This window comes from Hyperolius riggenbachi, chromosome 9 (genome assembly GCF_040937935.1).
Source record: "Hyperolius riggenbachi isolate aHypRig1 chromosome 9, aHypRig1.pri, whole genome shotgun sequence".
Taxonomy (NCBI): Eukaryota; Metazoa; Chordata; class Amphibia; order Anura; family Hyperoliidae; genus Hyperolius; species Hyperolius riggenbachi.
In genome coordinates, this window is record NC_090654.1 from 136,230,530 (window position 1) to 136,252,006 (window position 21,477).

Sequence of the window (21,477 nt, forward strand, 5' to 3'; positions counted from 1 at the left end):
GTAGGTAACAACTAACTATAATCCCTAGTAGTGGTGTAGTAGTCGATAACTAACTCGTGTGACAATAAGACAGTGACAATAAGAGTCTGTCACGCACGCACGCAATCAATAGGGTTGGGCAGATGACAGTCACAGATCACAACAGATGCTGGCCTGGCCTAGTGGCCTGTGAAGTAACTATTACACAGTAGTAGTGATAGTGAAGCCTGCGGCACTAAATAAACTCACAGACTAGCAGTACAAATTAAGTACACTAGTACATAGGTAACAACTAATACTAACTATAATCCCTAGCAGTAGTGTATACAGTAGTCTATAACTAACTCATGTGACAGACAGTGAGTGACAATAAAAGTCTGTCACACACGGATGCAATCAATAGGGTCGGGCAGATGACAGTCACAGATCACAACAGATGCTGGCCTGTAAAGTAACTAACACAGTACTGAAGCTAATAAACTCACAGACTAACAGTACGAATTAAGTATACTAGTACTAGTACACAACTAACTATAATCCCTAACCTACCTAAGCTAGTAGGCTAAGGCTACCTAGGCTTGCAGGCCCTAGCCTGGCCCTGCACACAGACCTAACACTATCCTAGCACAGTATACAGTACACTGCACTGGCTGACTGAACTATAACAATCAAACCACTAACTAACTATAAAACAATCCAGGTCCTAGCATATTGTGATAAAGTTCATTATTTTCTGTAATGTACTGATAAACATTTGACTTTCATATATTTTAGATTCATTACACACAACTGAAGGAGTCCAAGCCTTTCATTGTTTTAGTATTGATGATTTTGGCATACAGCTCATGAAAACCCAAAATTCCTATCTCAAAAAATTAGCATATTTCATCCGACCAATAAAAGAAAAGTGTTTTTAAAACAAAAAAAGTCAACCTTCAAATAATTATAGAATGCAAACAGGGAAAGCGGGTTGGCACTATGGTGCGGCAAGTGAGCTTAGATGGTGCAAACAGATACCCTGGATAAACAGCTGAGCGTGCTCTGGTGGACAGACAAACGTATATGGCACATGAAGCAAAAGACAGGAGAGACCGGCACTGCAAGCAAGCTGTGTTTTAATCTTGATCCATGTGAACAGTGGGTGTGCACGTAGGCAACAGCAGCACAAAAATCTTGCACAATAAAAGCATGTAGTTGGATACAGGGTACCTGGAGGTGCGGTGGGTGCTGGGTGGTCAAGCCCTGAGACCCTGAGTGGCTGTTGCCTACGTGCACACCCACTGTTTACATGGATCAAGATTAAAACACAGCTTGCTTGCAGTGCCGGTCTCTCCTGTCTTTTGCTTCATGTGCCAGCTTCAAATAATTATGTTCAGTTATGCACTCAATACTTGGTCAGGAAACCTTTTGCAGAAATGACTGCTTCAATGCGGCGTGGCATGGAGGCAATCAGCCTGTGGCACTGCTCAGGTGTTATGGGGGCCCAGGATGCTTCTATAGCAGCCTTAAGCTCATCCAGAGTGTTGGGTCTTGCGTCTCTCAACTTTCTCTTCACAATATCCCACAGATTCTCTATGTGGTTCAGGTCAGGAGAGTTGGCAGGCCAATTGAGCACAGTAATACCATGGTCAGTAAACCATTTACCAGTGGTTTTGGCACTGTGAGCAGGTGCCAGATCGTGCTGAAAAATAAAATCTTAATCTCCATAAAGCTTTTCAGCAGATGGAAGCATGAAGTGCTCCAAAATCTCCTGATAGCTAGCTGCATTGACCCTGCCCTTGATAAAACACAGTGGACCAACACCAGCAGCTGACATGGCACCCCAGACCATCACTGACTGTGGGTACTTGACACTGGACTTCAGGCATTTTGGCATTTCCCTCTCCCCAGTCTTCCTCCAGACTCTGGCACCTTGATTTCCGAATGACATGCAAAAGTTGCTTTCATCTGAAAAAAGTGGTCCAACACTGAGCAACAGTCCAGTGCTGCTTCTTTGTAGCCCATGGCAGGAGCTTCTGCCTCTGTTTCTGGTTCAAAAGTGGCTTGACCTGGGGAATGCGGCACCTGTAGCCCATTTCCTGCACACGTCTGTACACGGTGGCTCTGGATGTTTCTACTCCAGACTCAGACCACTGCTTCCGCAGGTCCCCCAAGGTCTGGAATCGGTCCTTCTCCACAATCTTCCTCAGGGTCCGGTCACCTCTTCTCGTTGTACAGCGTTTTCTGCCACACTTTTTCCTTCCCACAGACTTTCCACTGAGGTGCCTTGATACAGCACTCTGGGAACAGCCTATTCGTTCAGAAATTTCTTTCTGTGTCTTACCCTCTTGCTTGAGGGTGTCAATGATGGCCTTCTGGACAGCAGTCAGGTCGGCAGTCTTACCCATGATTGCGGTTTTGAGTAATGAACCAGGCTGGAAGTTTTTAAAAGCCTCAGGAATCTTTTGCAGGTGTTTAGAGTTAATTTGTTGATTCAGATTATTAGGTTAATAGCTCATTTAGAGAACCTTTTCATGATATGCTAATTTTTTGAGATAGGAATTTTGGGTTTTCATGAGCTGTATGCCAAAATCATCAATATTAAAACAATAAAAGGCTTGAACTACATCAGTTGTGTGTAATGAATCTAAAGTATATGAAAGTCTAATGTTTATCAGTACATTGCAGAAAATAATGAACTTTATCACAATATGCAAATTTTTTTTAGAAGGACCTGTATAATTAATGTGTGTAGAATGTGTTCAGGAGGTAAAACGCTGGGTTTAACAGTTGGAAAGCACTTGCTAAGACACGCAGCAGCACTGGAGATGCTCTCAGTACCGCAGAGTCACAAGCAAGGACGGGCTCCCTAAGATGGCCGCCGCCTTATATAGAGGAGGGGAGGGCCAGGCTCCCCTCCTCTGATTCGTTGCTAGGGCTTCGGCTGGGGGCCATCTGTATGGCCTAATGACATCATCCCCTGGATTCTGAAGCCGAATTCGTGATCACGCGGTAACACCCATGATCACGGCCGAATTCGGGAGCAGTATTGCTCTTCGAATTCGAGTTCAGCAATCATGGAAATCTACCCATGATCACGGGTAAATTCGAATTCGCGATCTCTGGCGAGCAACCCTGCCGCAAACAGCTGTTTGTGTAGTGATGGCCGTGCTGGACTGGTGCGCACCATGGCGAGATTGCTCTTCCTCAGTGATGTCAGGTAATGTCTGACTGCCTTATCAACTTTCGATGGTTCTTTCTCTACCATTGTTAAAGCTACATCTATTTTTTTAAATTACTTTTTCTGCTGTCTGTTCAGTTCCTTCAACGCAAATCTGTTATGGAGGGCAAGCCTGTCATTCATTCAACTGTGTGATAAACTTTCCATATTACTTTCTAAGTACCATGGTGACCATGGGTAATGGCCGGGGAATCAGGGTTCGATTCTGGTCCGGAGTGGGAGCCTGAAAACGGCTACCGCCACACATCCAAGGAAGGACCCAAAGTGCTGTATAAGTAATGTACCTGCCCTGACCGTGCTTTGCAGACCAGGCATCTGTGGTCAGATGGACCCTTGACCCAACGCTGTGTGCCAAAGATGACACCACTTGCCCTTCAACGTCACAGTAGTTTGGATATCGCCTTTTTTGAAAAAGATTTGTGGCCTGGCTGACTGCTGGTGTAATACAATGTGCAGTCACAAAGGTGCAGTGAAAGGTATGCAGTGACTGCTGGTATAACACAATGTGCAGTTACAGATGCGGTGAAAGGTATACACTGACTGGTATATAAAACAGTTTGCAGTCACACAAGTGCAGTGAAAGGTATGCAGTGACTGCTGGTAAAACAATTGGGATTCTTCTCTTCTACGATACATATGGCTTGCTGGTGTCCTGCTCCTGACCTAGGAGGGGAGTGGTTGTAGCGACCAGCCCTGTTTCATCTTTACATTAAAGGGAGTTGGCATTGCTAGGATATGGATGGGGAATAAGTACCAGGTGTTTAGGATGGTTCCCATATCACATTTGGCAAACAAGTGCCAGGGTGCACAAAATGCTTGCTGTTTGTGAATACTGGTTATTGAGATCTGGCTTTGTGTCATTTTATTTGTAGAATCTTTATGAATAATTTATTATGAGGCTTAGATGCTATGCTGGAAATACACTTGGAGGGCAACTGTATCTGTATTGTGACTTTCTGTAATGATCTGCTCAGCTGTCTGCACGAGCAGACAGCTGTTTGTCCATTATTTGGGTCTGAGGGCTGCAGGTCTCTGGAAAAGAGGCCTGTCTTTGCTTTGCAAGTTTCAGAGTTGCTCTGCTGGTGAGGAATTTGCATATACTTGCTATGCAAATTGCTTAGCTGCTTTCTCTGATGGCTTGCAGTATAAAAGCCATTTCTTCCCAGAATTCCTTGCTGGTCATGATGGTTTGTTCCTGCTTACTCACCTGGAGTATCAGCCTTGCTATTGTTTGCTAAAGATTATCTTAGAGTAATTCCTTGGGACTGCACTAGGCATTCCTTCAAGTGCAGTCAGGTTGTATTATCTGTATTGCCTTGTTCTGTCTCTCTGTCGCGATTGTCTTGTCGCCAGCGGCGGTCAACAGGAAATCGTTCTGTCTGTCTAGGAGTGTAAGCCAGAGCAGCGGTTGCTACTGGCTGCTCCATCTGTCTTAGGGGTGTTAGCCAGAGCAGTGGTGTCTACTGGTAGCCCCATCTGTCTGTCTGTCTGGATCGCATTCGCTCTAGCGGTAGAAGCGGTGGTTCCTTCTGTATTCTGTCTGGGAGTGTAGGCCAGAGCTGCGGTTGCTGCTGGCTACTCCTTCTCGCTGTCTTGTCTGGTACGAACGGTGTTTGCGTTTAGCTAGCGTTTGTTATTTTCCTTGATGTTCTGCTCTTTGTTGTTTGCTGTGTCTTTCTTGCTACACTTGTGCTCTGTCTAGTTCGGTCTTGTGTCGCTATTGGCAATCGCCACTCTGGCGATTGCGTTCCTACTTCGTTTCCGTTGTTGTATGTTCACTGTCGCTGGGTGGCGACTAGATTGGTGGACACGCATACATTCTGTCTCTGTGCTCTTTCTCTTTAAGGGCTATCTTGCTCTACATTGCTTCAACTCGTACAATTCCCACCTGGCATCTGTGGCAGTGCAGAGGCGGTGTTCGTCTGCACTCCACAGCTCCAACTGCCGGTGGGAATTGCCCTCTACAGGTGCATAGCACCATAGCTGGGTTCTATCTAGTAGTTACATGCTTGTGGAGGATTTCCACAGTGTCAGCGCACCTCCTGTGCGCTGACCACGGAAATAATTCCCCAATCGTTACACTTTCCAAATACAGTAGACCCAAAAATTGGTTGCACCATTAATATTGTATGTAAATATTGTTAAAGAGACTCCGTAACAAAAATTGCATCCTGTTTTTTATCATCCTACAAGTTCCAAAAGCTATTCTAATGTGTTCTGGCTTACTGCAGCACTTTCTACTATCACAGTCTCTGTAATAAATCAATGTATCTTTCCCTTGTCAGACTTGTCAGCCTGTGTCTGGAAGGCTGCCAAGTTCTTCAGTGTTGTGGTTCTGTGATGAATCTCCCCCCTCCAGGCCCCTCTCTGCACACTGCCTGTGTGTTATTTAGATTATGGCAGATTCTCTCTTCTCTCTTAACTTTTACAAGCCGGATAAATCGTCCTCTGAGCTGGCTGGGCTTTCACATACTGAGGATTACAGACAAGGGCAAAGCTGTTTGCAAGAAGAAAAGAGCAGCCTGAAACTTCAGTGCATGAGAGCAGAAGGGGGAAAGAAACACACAATAATCTCTTGAGATACAAAAGGAATGGTGTATACAGCCTGCTTGTGTATGGATGTATTTTCTATGTGTGGACATGCTGTACATCAACCTACTTCCTGTTTTGGTGGCCATTTTGTTTGTTTATAAACAAACTTTTTAAAACTGTTTTTAACCACTTTTAATGCGGCGGGGAGCGGCGAAATTGTGACAGAGGGTAATAGGAGATGTCCCCTAACGCACTGGTATGTTTACTTTTGTGCGATTTTAACAATACAGATTCTCTTTAAATATACCCCTCCTTCCAAATATTCAATTGTAGATATGTGAATTAGGTCTGCGGGAGTTTTGTGGGTATTGATGTAATAAATCAAATGTATCACAAGAAAGTCACATGCCATTAATTCATATAAAACTTTGAATTTTTATTTTACACGTTTAAAAAGAATGGGGACAAATACAAACATAATAAAAAAATTTAGAACAACTTAGAACTTAGAACAACAATACAGTGTCATTCATAAGTCACATATGTATATCTTTTTTACAAACCACACCAGGTAGGCTAAAGGTAAGAATCTGTATGGCAAAATAAATGTGTTCCCGTGTCACCAGAACTATAAACCAATATATTAATAGTTAAGATTTTCAAGGCTGAGCACTCAGCTGGACATGTTTCGTGAAGATAGAAACTTCACTTCCTCAATGTGGGACACATCCCTTCAGAATTACCCCAGGTGAACAGTATAATATGTATTGCTGATAGCTCAGTCAGTGATAAGTTTGATATATAGTTCCAGCCTAGAAATAGGATTAGGGTATAGTAGCTGTATCTCAATATTAGTGTTGGGCGAACACCTAGATGTTCGGGTTCGCGAACGTTCGCCGAACATCGCCGCGATGTTCGGGTGTTCGCGCCGAACTCCGAACATAATGGAAGTCAATGGGGACCCGAACTTTCGTGCTTTGTAAAGCTTCCTTACATGCTACATACCCCAAATTTGCAGGGTATGTGCACCTTGGGAGTGGGTACAAGAGGAAAAAAATATTTGAAAAAGAGCTTATAGTTTTTGAGAAAATTGATTGTAAAGTTTCAAAGGAAAAACTGTCTTTTAAATGTGGAAAATGCCATGTTTCTTTGCACAGGTAACATGCTTTTTGTCGCCATGCAGTCATAAATGTAATACAGAGAAGAGGTTCCAGGAAAAGGGACCGGAAACGCTAACCCAGCAGCAGCAGCAGCACACGTGAGGGAACAGGAGGAGCCGCAGGAGGAGAAGGCCACGCTTTTTGAGACACAACATCCCAGGCCTTGCATGAGGACAAATAGCGTGCGGATATAGCAATGCTTTTTGCCGCCATGCAGTCATAAATGTAATAAAGATGAGAGGTTCAATAAACAGGGACAGAACAGTAAACAGAATGCTATATAGTGTGGCTGAGCGGTGTACCACTATTCCCAGCAGCGACACAGAGCACAGTGGCGGGTGAGCGGTGTACCACTATTCCCAGCAGCGACACAGAGCACAATGCTATACAGTGGCGGGTGAGCGGTGTACCACTATTCCCAGCAGCGACACAGAGCACAATGCTATACAGTGGCGGGTGAGCGGTGTACTACTATTCCCAGCAGACACAGAGTGGCAGTAAACAGAATGCTATATAGTGTGGCTGAGCGAGGTACACAGAGTGGCAGTAAACAGAATGCTATATAGTGTGGCTGAGCGAGCGGTGTACTACTATTCCCAGCAGACACAGAACAGTAAACAGAATGCTATATAGTGTGGCTGAGCGGTGTACCACTATTCCCAGCAGCGACACAGAGCACAATGCTATACAGTGGCGGGTGAGCGGTGTACCACTATTCCCAGCAGCGACACAGAGCACAATGCTATACAGTGGCGGGTGAGCGGTGTACCACTATTCCCAGCAGCGACACAGAGCACAATGCTATACAGTGGCGGGTGAGCGGTGTACCACTATTCCCAGCAGCGACACAGAGCATAATGCTATACAGTGGCGGGTGAGCGGTGTACCACTATTCCCAGCAGCGACACAGAGCACAATGCTATACAGTGGCGGGTGAGCGGTGTACTACTATTCCCAGCAGACACAGAGTGGCAGTAAACAGAATGCTATATAGTGTGGCTGAGCGAGGTACACAGAGTGGCAGTAAACAGAATGCTATATAGTGTGGCTGAGCGAGCGGTGTACTACTATTCCCAGCAGACACAGAACAGTAAACAGAATGCTATATAGTGTGGCTGAGCGAGGTACACAGAGTGGCAGTAAACAGAATGCTATATAGTGTGGCTGAGCGAGGTACACAGAGTGGCAGTAAACAGAATGCTATATAGTGTGGCTGAGCGAGCGGTGTACTACTATTCCCAGCAGACACAGAACAGTAAACAGAATGCTATATAGTGTGGCTGAGCGAGGTACACAGAGTGGCAGTAAACAGAATGCTATATAGTGTGGCTGAGCGAGCGGTGTACTACTATACCCAGCAGACACAGAACAGTAAACAGAATGCTATATAGTGTGGCTGAGCGAGGTACACAGAGTGGCAGTAAACAGAATGCTATATAGTGTGGCTGAGCGAGCGGTGTACTACTATTCCCAGCAGACACAGAACAGTAAACAGAATGCTATATAGTGTGGCTGAGCGAGGTACACAGAGTGGCAGTAAACAGAATGCTGAGCGAGCGGTGTACTACTATTCCCAGCAGCGACACACAATGACTGGGGGGGACCCTGGCTAGCGTGGCTGGAGAGCGAACTACCCTGCCTGTCTACCCAAAGCTAAACCCACAGACAAATGGCGGAAATATGACGTGGTTCGGGTATTTATTTACCCGAACCACGTGACAGTTCGGCCAATCAGAGCGCGTTCGGGTCCGAACCACGTGACCCGTTCGGCCAATCACAGCGCTAGCCGAACGTTCGGGGAACGTTCGGCCATGCGCTCTTAGTTCGGCCATGTGGCCGAACGGTTTGGGCGAACTCGAACATCACCCGAACAGGGTGATGTTCTGCAGAACCCGAACAGTGGCGAACACTGTTCGCCCAACACTACTCAATATCCCCAACAATAAAGCACAGTCAGAGTATAAAGTTGTAGTAGTGGTCATTCATCCAAAAATTCAAATGGATTGAAGAATCAATATTATTATATGACAGGTCGCTGCAACCACCACACTCCTTTAGCTGGGAGCAGGACACAGCAGCCACATATGCAGTAGAAAGGAAAGAGAATCCCGCTGCACCAGCTATGGATAAAAGTCCGATTTTTTATTTAAACAAAGTAGACAATCAGCACAAATATAGCTCCCGTGTATCAGAGCCAAGGCCGGATTTACCATAAGGCACTGTAGGCACGTGTCTACAGGCGCCTGATGATGGAAAGGCGGCTCACTCCCCTCCCCTAGTGCCTCCCTCTCTCTTTCTTTATGCAGAGTCCTGAGCAGAACATAAATCACCCAGCTCTCGGCATTCCCTGATGAGATCTCCTTTCAGTCAGGGGAACCTCTAGCTAGCTAAAGAGGGGAAAGAGGGTACCTCTGGCTACCTAATTGTATGGGGCACCTGTAGCTACCTATGATGGGTAAGTGAAATTAGGGTGACATCTAGGGTGCCAGGACATCTGTGCCTATAGGTTCTTGTGATGTAAATCCGGGCCTGATCGGAGCTAACACATGGCTCCTTAGTCATAGCTCATAGCTTAGTGAGCTTGACTAAGGAGCCATGTGTTAGCTCCGATACGCGTGAGCTGTATTTGTGCTGATTGTCCACTTTGCTTAAAGTGAATGGAAACCGCATTTAAAAAATGAGATAGATACTTACCCAAGAAAAGGGAAGGCTCTGGGTCCTATAGAGCCTTCCGGCTCCTCTCCTGGTCCCATCGTTCCGGTGCTGGCCTGCCCGGTAGCAGTATTTGACTAAATTAGTCAAATACTGCTTTACCCGGCCGAAGGAGGCTTCAGAAGTCTTCAGGGAGCCCTAGTGCTCTTGAAGAAGGGCGGCCCTGTATTGCGCCTGCGCAAGCACGCTCTCTTGCTCGCTCACGCCTGTGCAGTATGGAGCTCGTCTTTGGGAGGACACTGCTCTCAAAGACTTCCAAATACCCTTTTGGCGGGGGATTGAAATGGGGGGAGCCAGCACAGGATAGAGAACACCGAGAGAGGAGATGGAAGGCTCTATACAACCCAGAGCCTTCCATCTCCTTAGGTAAGTATTTGCTTCATTTTTTTTAAAATGCGGTTCCCATTCACTTTAAATAAAATTCTGACTTTTATCCATAGCTTGTGCAGCAGGATTCTCTTTCCTTTCTACAATATTATTATAATCTCAAAGTCCATAAGGAGTATTGTGAGAGGTTGTGGTGATGACGGCATGGTGTAAGTGTATCTGTATTGCACAAATGTGCTGTGTTGCTCCAGAGTCTGTAGCAGGGAGTGCTAACACTCCAGATCAGATGCATGCCATTCATCAGTCCACTGTTGTAAAATGCAGGGCAGCAGTCATAGCATGAGCCAACATGAAGGATTATGCAACATTTTTTATGTTATTGGTAAATTACTGTATTTTACAAAACTGTATTACTAATTTTACTGATATTTATGCTGTGTTTTTAACAAGAAATTATCTCCGTTTCCCACATTTCAAACAGTGCTTGAAGTTGAACGTGTCCTGCAGCTGTGTCAGGTGTGACTTATCCAATCAAACAGAGCTGCGGATAGGATAATATCCTTTTTATTTTGGGCCAGCAAGAAGCTTTGAGGGAATTTTGTTTAAAATTACACAGACAGAACTTAATAAAGCTATGTTTATTTGAACAACTAAGGAGTTAGTCACTGTGAGCTTAGTTCAATAACAAACTCAGGAGGTTTCATTATTTTCTTGTGAAAAGTGACCCCAGTTCGGAAGAAGTGAACGAGTTGGCTGGCTTTCAGCGGAGTTCGGCAGTGGCGGTGTTAACCCCTTTGTGACGGCAGTTTCAGGCCCCAGGGACTATTTCCGCTGCGCTGAAGTTCGAGGTGATTCAATCTCTTATGCAGTTCCAGATGTTGAACCTGATTTTAAAACCCAGCAGAAAGGCCACCTACAATAGTTTAGAAGTAGAAGTATGATTTCAATCAATCTTGTTTTCTGTACAGGCTTAGCAATGTATGGGATATGCAAAAATCAGTTATCATCACAATTCCTAAATGCTGTCTAGATAAAATAATTAATGCTACCTCTATGTTGTCTTCCTTTAAGCGTACATAAGCCGTGTCCCTGTGTAGCTGAATCCTAAGTATGGGGTAGGTAAAAAAAAGACATGCTTGGTTTAAAATAACTTTGTGGAGGAGATATAATAGCTTTTCATAAATTAAATCTGTGCTTTAAAATACTTTCTAGAAAATATGACCATTTTCCTGTGCTTCCTGTGAGGGAAAATGGTCATCTGCATGATGAAAAAATCTTGTCCCCATCACCCCCCGTCCATTTTCTCTTGGATCCATTCCAACCAAATACTTAGTAATCTTTTCCCTTTGATGCTCTGTCACCACCCTGTCCCCATCCTAATTATATTTGTCATCACCCAACCCCATCAATTGTATCTGTTCTCATACATTTCCATCTGTCTATACACCATTTCCATCTTACATTTTCAGCAAATACTTAACCGTTTAAGGACCGCAATGATTGAAATCTATGGCCTGTGTTGGTGGGCTTTTGGCTGGCAGGGCGTAGATTTCAATCACTGTCCGCAGCGCGCATCCGCCGTCTCCGCCGCTACCCACCGATCGCGCTGCTCAAACCCGACGATTCTCGCCGCATCTCACAGGCTCTGCCTGTCTCTATGACGGCAGAGTCATGTGAGCCGGTCAGGAGCCGATTTCATTGGCTCCTGGCCCTGTCTTTCAATGTAAGCTGTTCCCATTGGCTTACATTGAAAAACAGGGTCAGGAGCCAATGAAAGCGGCTCCTGACCAGCTCACATGACTCTGCCGTCATAGAGACAGGCAGAGTCTATGTCCTGGGGGTCCCGGCGAGCGGCGATGACGGCGGTTGCGACGGGTATGTGCTGCGATTCGTCGGGATTCTGTCGGGATTGGACCAGCGGTCTCTGGTCCTTAAGTGCCCAGAGACCGCTGGTCCTTAAGTGGTTAAAGAGGTAAAATTGACTGTCTCTGTCTTAATCATGGAGGATTGGGGAGGTGTTTGGGCTAAATACTTACCTGTCCTGGCATCATCCCTCCATGCAGGTGATTTTTTTTCAAAATTGCTGCCACCACCACCTGCATTGCCACAGGCTGGACCAGGTCGGCACTTGCCTAATTGGTGGCTGCCAAGCTGGGGACAGGCTCAGAGCCGGGACAAGGTCATCCAGCACCCAAGGCTGAGACACCAAAGTGCGTCCCTCCATCCCTGCCACCCCAGCCATCACACACTGATTGCTATTAGACTAAGAGGCGCCACAGGGCCCACAACCTCCCCAACACCTTAATATCTAGTTATATGGCTTGCAGTCACTGCCATGTATCCCCTTTTCTTATTTCTTTCTGCTTCAAACACAATTAGGAATGACAGCTGAATGAATTCTGCGCCCCCTCCTACACTGCGCCCTGAGGCTGGAGCCTCTCCAGCCTATGCCTTGGCCCGCCCCTGGACAGGCTGCAGCAATGCAGGCAGAGGTATCCGAAGAGCTTTGGCAGTCTTTGGAAACATGGCTGGGACTGTGCTCCCGGGGGGGGGGGGTATTTAGTACTGAAACACTCCTCCACCGATGCATCATCGCTAAAGAGGAACTGTCAAAGAAACTTCCCTTCTCTAAACCCCACATACCTATACAGCTTTTAAAGGGAAGGTTCAGGGAGGGTGGGGAAAAAATAAAAATCAATTTCCACTTACCTGGGGCTTCCTCCAGCCCGTGGCAGGCAGGAGGTGCCCTCGCCGCCTCTCCGCAGGCTCCCGGTGGTCTCCGGTGGCCGACCCGACCTGGCCAGGCCGGCTGCCAGGTCGGGCTCTTCCGCGCTCCAAGTCCTTGTACTTCTGCGTCCCACGCCGGCGCTCTGACGTCATCGGACGTCCGCCGGGCTGTACTGCGCATGCGCAGAACTACTGCGCATGCGCAGTACAGCCCGGCGGACGTCCGATGACGTCAGAGCGCCGGCGTGGGACGCAGAAGTACAAGGACTTGGAGCGCAGAAGAGCCCAACCTGGCAGCCGGCCTGGCCAGGTCGGGTCGGCCACCGGAGACCACCGGGAGCCTGCGGAGCGGCGGCGAGGGCACCTCCTGCCTGCCACGGGCTGGAGGAAGCCCCAGGTAAGTGGAAATTGATTTTTATTTTTTCCCCACCCTCCCTGAACCTTCCCTTTAAGCAGCAACAATAGAACGCTTTTCAGATGTCTCTGATGATCACAGCCAGTGTGAAAAAAATGTATTGTTTATCAACCTTTATAGCTGTTTGTGTTGGCGTCAAAGCTAGAGCTGCACCATATAGATAGGTTCCACTTCTCTGTCACTATTCACAGAGGAATGATGTACTGTTTGTTTCTGCCCTGCTTACGCACACACTACTTTCTCACAGATCACATGAGAATAGATAAGGAATTTTTTTTAGCTACAGAGAAGGATCTAAAGAGACAGACCTGTACTTTTTCCTGTTCTTAGATACTCCCCCCCAGAATGAGCTGTTGCACCTGGCTGCAATTGCTGTTTACTGTAGAACTGTGTGAGGCAGAGAGAGAGACACATGAACAGCTGATGAGTTATTTACACACTATTTGAAGCTATGTTTCTGGTTTTTTTATCATTCTGCAGAGATTCCAGTCACAGTATTACTGCTAGTGAGGACTTTTTTCTGTATGCTGGATGTGCTTGACAAAGTTTTCCATAATAATGTCCACACTGAAAACTGTTCTCTGTAAATGTCATATTTTCTTCACGTAAAAAAGGGACTGAGACTGTATAGGAACTGAATTGCTCAGTAGACCTTGTCACGATTTCGCGAACGTCATTGCGGCAAGCGCATGTAAATGCGCCCAAACTATGATCTGGAGAGCCCCTATAATTAATTAGCCTGGCTTTTAGAAACTCAGTGCTCTTCCATCTCACCACCCCTGCCCTGGGGGATGTGAGTGAGTGTTTGTTTGTGGTGTACTTACTGTGAGAAGCCATTCACCCTAAAACCAGACCATCCACACAGGAAAAAAGGTTATCTATAAGGGGGGCAATAAAGATTCTCCAGGAAGTTTCTCCTATCCTAGTTTTAAATATAAGGAGAGGAACAGATCCCCTCATAAACTCATTAGAACCCATTCACATTCCTGCCTGTCCTGAGAATACCCAGAGACATGTCCCGAGCTTAATGAGCTTTTGATATCTCATTTCATAGTATTCCATAATTCGATGGATATTGCGGAACCGTTTGGGCCCAGCGGTCCACAACTCACAGTGCGCCATGCGACCAGCGCAGCACACCTTCTGAGACGTTAGTCGATCACCTAGTCATCTCACAGCCTGAGATATCGATTACATAGGCAGGGAAGGTGGCACTCCAAGCGAGTTTGATATTGATTGGTTCAGCGCATGATAACGGAATGTAAAATGTTGGGTTTTATATGATATGTCAGATATCCGCTGAGTTATGGCATACTTGGAGAAACTGCCAATTCTGTCCCTCAGACCATAGGAGCAAGGGTCCTGCTGAAGTCCGCCCCTACGGTCGAAATTGGACTGTGTGTGGACTCACCAACCAATCCAAAAGGTTACTTTGCCTGTAGTTCTGTCTGCCTTCAGGATTCCCTCAGGGTCTGAGGCTTTATGGTAAACTGCAGCAAAAGGAACAGGCATTGGTGGGTGACTGCGCAGACGTCACATTGGTAGGCAGCGGTGGGGCAGAGCCCAAATTGCTGTTATAGTGTTTGCAGTTGTTTGGAGATCTTTTTCAGAACAATAGAACATTGTTATTTAAGTAACTGTTCTACAGAGCTGAAGCTCTGAGCACATAGACGGTGCAGTTTGATATAGCATTGAACCAGATTGTTACGGTTTTTATTTGGCTATGTCTGAGCAAGTCAATTACCAAAACATGTCCTTGCCCGACCTACAAAACCTTGGTCAGGCATTGATATTCAGGGAAAAACCCAAGCTACACTGAGGACCATCCTCGTGGAAGCCGACGGCCAGGCGATGGATGCCTTGCCCCAATCCGGTCCAGAGAGACACGATACTCCTGAGCCTGAAAGTGCTGATGTTGCAGACACAGCCCAGGAAACTGAAAGTACCCACAGGGACTTTGATGCACCCAGAGATGCTGCAGATGACACTCACAGAGGGACCGACAGCCCTGAGCCATCCTCCCCTGTCGAAATTGGACCGTGTGTGGACTCACCAACCAATCCAAAAGGTTACTTTGCCTGCAGTTCTGACTGCCTTCAGGATTCCCTCAGGGTCTGAGGCTTTATGGTAAACTGCAGCAAAGGGAACAGGAATTGGTGGGTGACTGCGCAGACATCACAGACCTGTCCCTACCCAAGCCTTTATACCTCAGTGAATGATACTGTGATCAAAGGTGTTGTACTGAAAGGTGGTTGATGTTTGTAAGAGAAGATCTGTTGTAGCTCAATAGTATATAAAAGTGTTTTAAGTAACCTGACCTTTTATCCCGCAGCTTTTACCGGTGCACCGCCTGTGAAGAGGAGAAGATTGTATTTGACCTGTGATGTGCAAGGAAAGTGTATATTTGTGTTAAAAAGTGTAACTGGTTGAGGAAGTTACCAGTGGCCATTGTTAAGGTCACAAATAAATCCTTGATATTCGCATCTGAGTCAGTGTCTGGTGGATTCCTCTCAGTCGGGGCTGATCGCTGAGGATAAATCGGGTTACAGTTTAATCGGCTGCCCCGGCCAAGTTTCATCTACCATGTGTACGCTTAAAGGAAACATCAGGCAATATAGAGAAAATAAGCTCTCCTTACCCGGGGCTGGGCCGATATGTCCCTTGCCACAGCTGTCCCGGTCTGCATCTACTGCCCCTGCGCGAGAGCCGCTCGTGGTCACGCTGACGTGGTTGAGAGTGTACTGCACAGGCACAGTAGGTCTGTGCCTACACAGAACACTCCAGACCATGTGAGCGCGATCTCAAGGCACAGGCACAGGCACAGAAGATGCCAACCTGGCAAGGTCAGCATCTCCAACGGAGAGGACCCCAGGACACCAGAGCTGTGGTGAGGGACATATCGGCTGCCGGGGCTGGAGGAAGCCCCAGGTAAGTAGATCTCATTTTCTCTATATTGCCTGATGTTTCCTTTAAGGAATTGCAATTGTATCCTTTATGTGATAAAGGATGTCAGCCAGTGGAGGGACTGACAGAGCAGGTAAGCATTAGAGGAGTTCCAGGACAGGTGGATGAGGCATGCTGCAGAGTTCATAATGGGCTGGAGAGGAGCCAACCGATTAGCAGGTAGGCCACTGAAAAGGGAGTTGCAGTAATTAAGACATAAGAAAACTGAGGCATGTTCAAGGAGTTTGGTGGCAATCTGGATGAGAAAGGGGTGAATGCGGGAAATGTGACATGCATCGGGAGTCACAACGTGATAGGCTGCATGGCAGCTGCAATGATCCGTAGAGTGAGAAGGACCTGTCTCACCACTGCAACAAGGTAAACGATGAAGCTCCGCTGCCACGCTACTTGACACCCCAGGACTTGCCACCCTGTAGCCCCTTCCCTCCACACACCCACACACATGAGGCTATTTTCATGGAAATACAAGTGGAATCCAAAAATAGAGAGTTGAAATAAATACATTAAATGGTATAATCTATGATTATATCAAAGGCCCAGTCTGTTATGAGCGAGATCCCAACATGCAAGAACTAGATTGTAATGCTCGAAATGCCTTTTTTTTTTTCTTCAAATTCAGGTGGACAACCTCTGTGAGAATATATTATCCTTTCCATAATTAATTCATCATTAAGAAGGAAGGTCCAATCATTTACAGAAGGTGGAGCCACATCTTCAGGGGCTGAAGAGTCAGAGGATGGAGCTAAGGACAACGCACACTGAAGACAATCAGGAGAGGAAACATCTATACACCACTTCCCATGGGAGTTGGTGGTTATACGCTGTTTTATACCTCATTTTATATACAGGCATTACCTTTTAAATATGTTCAATAAATTGTGGGTTTTACACATTGTTTTCTGCTTCTGAGTCCTACATGGATAGAAGAGCTGGTCAGCTGGATAACTTTGGTTGACTTATTGACTTAAAGAGACTCTGTAACAAATTGTTTATCTTTATTTCTTCTATGCTATAAGTTCCTATGCCTTTTCTAATGTGGTCTGGCTTACTGCAGCTTTTCCTAATTGCACAGTAGCTGTGTTATCTCTGTTATATGATCTAATCTTCTCTCTATAGTCGGCACAGTCAGGCTGAGGCAGTCAGACTGGAATGTGCAGGGCTGCTTGTGATTAGCTAGAAGCTGTACACACCCCCTGCAGGCTCTGTGTGACTAACACACTCTGCTTAGCTGAGCCTATTAGAAGCTGGTTAGTTTGTTTGTAAACACTGCCTAAAACTGGCAATTACAAGCCAGGTTTGCAGCAGAGAATGGCAGAAACAGCACAGAGGGGACCAGGAGCACATAATGAATAGAATGGTATGCTTTTTATTGTAAGAATTTCAGAGTACAGATTCTCTTTAAGGCATTTGTGCAAGTCTACTTGGGGAGACACTGGACGGACGGACAGATGGGGGGGAGTTTGAGTGGTGGGAAAGAGCCTTATTGTCCGCTGGTGCTGGTTCCCCCTGTCGCTTGCTCTGCTTTGTAAAGTTATATGTACCACATGGTGACACATTTACTCAAACTGTTTGCACTGTATTATTTTTATCTGATTTGAGGTGTGCATTTTATCATAAAGAAAGTTCTCTGAAAGGATTACACACTGAGCGCTACTGCAGAGAGAATTGCTGTCCTTGTGAACTTGGTTTGTCTTGGCAAAGCGACCCACCAGTACAATACAATACAATAACATTTCTATAGCAATTTTCTCCCATAGGACTCAAAGCGCTTAGGCTCTCTCAGATTCAGTAATTGGTAGTAGGATGAAGTATTCACACAACAAAAGTTATAATTCTGCAAATGCCAAACTGAACAAGTGGGTTTTCAGTCTGGATTTAAACACGGCCAGGGATGGAGCTGTCCTGATCTGTTGAGGTAAGGAGTTCCAAAACGTAGGGGCAGCATGACAAAAGGCTCTGGGACCAAAAGTTTCCAAGTGGACTCTGGGTATGACTAGATTATTAGAACCTGTGGATCTGAGAATGCGGGGATTGCTACGCAGCTGCAACATATAATTCATGTATCCAGGGCCCAGATTATTCAGGGATTTAAATGTCAGTAGGCCGATCTTGAATAGGACCCTCCATTCTATAGGTAGCCAGTGAAGGGAGTGCAGGACTGGCGTTATGTGGCAGTGACGGGGTTGGTTGGTTAGCAGTCTGGCAGCAGTATTCTGTATCAGCTGTAGGCGGTACAAGACCTTTTTTGGAACGCCAGTGTAGAGAGCATTACAGTAGTCCAGTCGGGATGTGATGACGGCATGGACTAAGGTGAGATTTTCATCTTTAGGGTATTGGACTCTTTTATGTATGTGTAGCGCAGCTAATCCCCGTGTCTTGTAAGCTTATGTTTGAGCTGAGGAGTTTCGGAATCATAATATGCCCTCTCTGCCCCCTCTGTGCTAAATGAGCTCTGCTCTGTGTAAGTTCTCACCCATATATCTACAGTCTAAGATATTGATGTATTTTAAGGATTAGAATATTATTTAAAGTGTACCTGAAGTGGCATGTGACAACTTGAGGTGTTATTTAGTAAAAGAGCTCATTGAACAACTAACTTGTTGAATTTAGTCCAGTTTCCTGAAAAGTAAATAGAAGAGCGAATTTGTTATCTATCAGGGAGAAGATAGATCATGGGATTTTACTTCAGGAATGTTCAACGGGTCACTACTTCAGCTTCCTTTTCTGCTTAAAAGGCAGAGTATGGATTATAAACAATAGCTGTGATAGTCTGATGCAATCCTAAAAATAAGTTCATAAAACTGAAAATAAAAATATAAGACACTTTTCTATACTACTAATGTTCTATTCATCATCTGTACTACACACACAATTGTCTCATAAGTTTATTTTCACTTCAGGTTCACTTTACAAGCATGTACCTAGCTATAAATGTGTGTTTGGAATGCTGCCCAGGATTCACTCTCAAATACAAATCTATATATGTGTGCTATGTACACCAAAACTTTTGTAGTTTCTTTTTTTGCTACAATATGCTTTTCATGTGGTGGAATTTTACCATTATGTGTAGTAAGTCTGTGATTAATGCTGCAAAGAGAGGCATCTCTGCACAGATGACCTCATACCAGGAAGAATTGTTTTTCTGTTAGCTGATCTTGCCAAGTTCAACAACATTGGGCCATTTTTTCAAATCTCCACCACATCTAAGGGATGCTCCCAAATTTCCAATCATAACCTGCCCTGGAAAAGGGTGTAATAGCTCCAGTCAATAAAAAAGACTCTGCAAAGCAAGTTCAGGCCCAAAGATCACAGTCAGTCCGGAAAATGAGTCACTCACCTTCACACCTGACTGCTAACAATAGAACGGACGTCTCTTGGCTTTTATTCTGCCCGTCAGCACAGAAGGCTTTCTTTTTTCTTTTCTTTTCTTTTCTTTTCTGAATGATTTAGGAAGTTGATCATGTTCAGTGTTGCTTGAAAGTTTGTGAACCAGTTCAAATGTTCTATATTTTGATATGAAGAAATCCTAGTTAAAAAATGAAGCAAAACATACTTGGTCATGTATTTCTTGGGGGGAAAAAATGATCCAATAACATATATGCATGTGACAAAACTAAATTGTTTTTAGTCAATAGTTCGTGTTTCCTTTCACCCGCCCCACCCACCTCCCTAACTAAATATTTTGGATAACTGTTAATCAAACCTGCACATCAACTCAGGCTCCTTACACACTATCTATAATCTGTTGATGTGCAATTACTCTTCAATTTCACCTCAACATTGTCGGAAAAAGAATCACACATTAACAGTGTGATGCAGCCATACAGTGAGGAAAACAGTAGTACCATGAAAGTATGCCTCACTGCCAGTGTTTTTAATGTGCACCCTATAACATAAGCATATCCACCGCGTGATCCTGACGGAACGCATTGCACTGCACCGTGCTCAATGTGTTAACCCCATAGGACTAGAGATGGCCCGAACCTCCGATTTTAGGTTCGCGAACCACGTTCACAAACTTCCGCAAAGGTTCGCAAACATGCAAACTTTCGTGAACCGCAATAGACTTCAATGGGGAGGCGAACTGAAAACTAGAAACATTTATGCTGGCCACAAAAGTGATGGAAAATATGTTTCAAGGGGTCTAACTAGTGTTGGGCGAACACCTAGATGTTCGGGTTCGAGAACGTTCGCCGAACATCGCCGCGATGTTCGGGTGTTCGCGCCGAACTCCGAACATAATGGAAGTCAATGAGGACCCGAACTTTCGTGCTTTGTAAAGCTTCCTTACATGCTACATACCCCAAATTAGCAGGGTATGTGCACCTTGGGAGTGGGTACAAGAGGGAAAAAAAATATTTGAAAAAGAGCTTATAGTTTTTGAGAAAATTGATTCTAAAGTTTCAAAGGAAAAACTGTCTTTTAAATGTGGAAAATGTCATGTTTCTTTGCACAGGTAACATGCTTTTTTTCGCCATGCAGTCATAAATGTAATACAGAGAAGAGGTTCCACGAAAAGGGACCGGTAACGCTAACCCAGCACCAGCAGCAGCACACGTGATGGAACAGGAGGAGGCGCAGGAGGAGAAGGCCACGCTTTGTGAGACACAACAACCCAGGCCTTGCATGAGGACAAGAAGCGTGCGGATAGCATGCTTTGTACCGCCATGCAGTCATAAATGTAATACAGAGAAGTGGTTCAATAAACAGGGACCACGCGGCAACGCTAACCCAGCAGCAGCAGACGTGATTGAACAGGAGGAGGCGCAGGAGGAGAAGGCCACGCTTTGTGAGACACAACAACCCAGGCCTTGCATGAGGACAAGAAGCGTGCGGATAGCATGCTTTGTACCGCCATGCAGTCATAAATGTAATAAAGATAAGTGGTTCAATAAACAGGGACCACGCGGCAACGCTAACCCAGCAGCAGCAGACGTGATGGAACAGGAGGAGGCGCAGGAGGAGAAGGCCATGCTTTGTGAGACACAACAACCCAGGCCTTGCATGAGGACAAGAAGCGTGCGGATAGCATGCTTTGTACCGCCATGCAGTCATAAATGTAATAAAGATAAGTGGTTCAATAAACAGGGACCACGCGGCAACGCTAACCCAGCAGCAGCAGACGTGATGGAACAGGAGGAGGCGCAGGAGGAGAAGGCCACGCTTTGTGAGACACAACAACCCAGGCCTTGCATGAGGACAAGAAGCATGCGGATAGCATGCTTTGTACCGCCATGCAGTCATAAATGTAATAAAGATAAGTGGTTCAATAAACAGGGACCACGCAGCAACGCTAACCCAGCAGCAGCAGACGTGATGGAACAGGAGGAGGCGCAGGAGGAGAAGGCCACGCTTTGTGAGACACAACAACCCAGGCCTTGCATGAGGACAAGAAGCGTGCGGATAGCATGCTTTGTACCGCCATGCAGTCATAAATGTAA

General features: G+C 45.7%; 1 long non-coding RNA gene across 1 annotated transcript; it reads right to left on the reverse strand.

Moving 5' to 3' along the window:
• Positions 1-10,625: 10,625 nt before the first annotated feature.
• Positions 10,626-19,557, reverse strand: LOC137531749 (uncharacterized). Its single transcript, XR_011023729.1, has 3 exons — positions 19,374-19,557; positions 10,980-11,034; positions 10,626-10,843 (listed from the first exon to the last, which is right to left on the reverse strand). It is a non-coding gene; the product is annotated as an uncharacterized lncRNA (long non-coding RNA).
• Between the last annotated feature and the right edge of the window lie 1,920 nt (positions 19,558-21,477).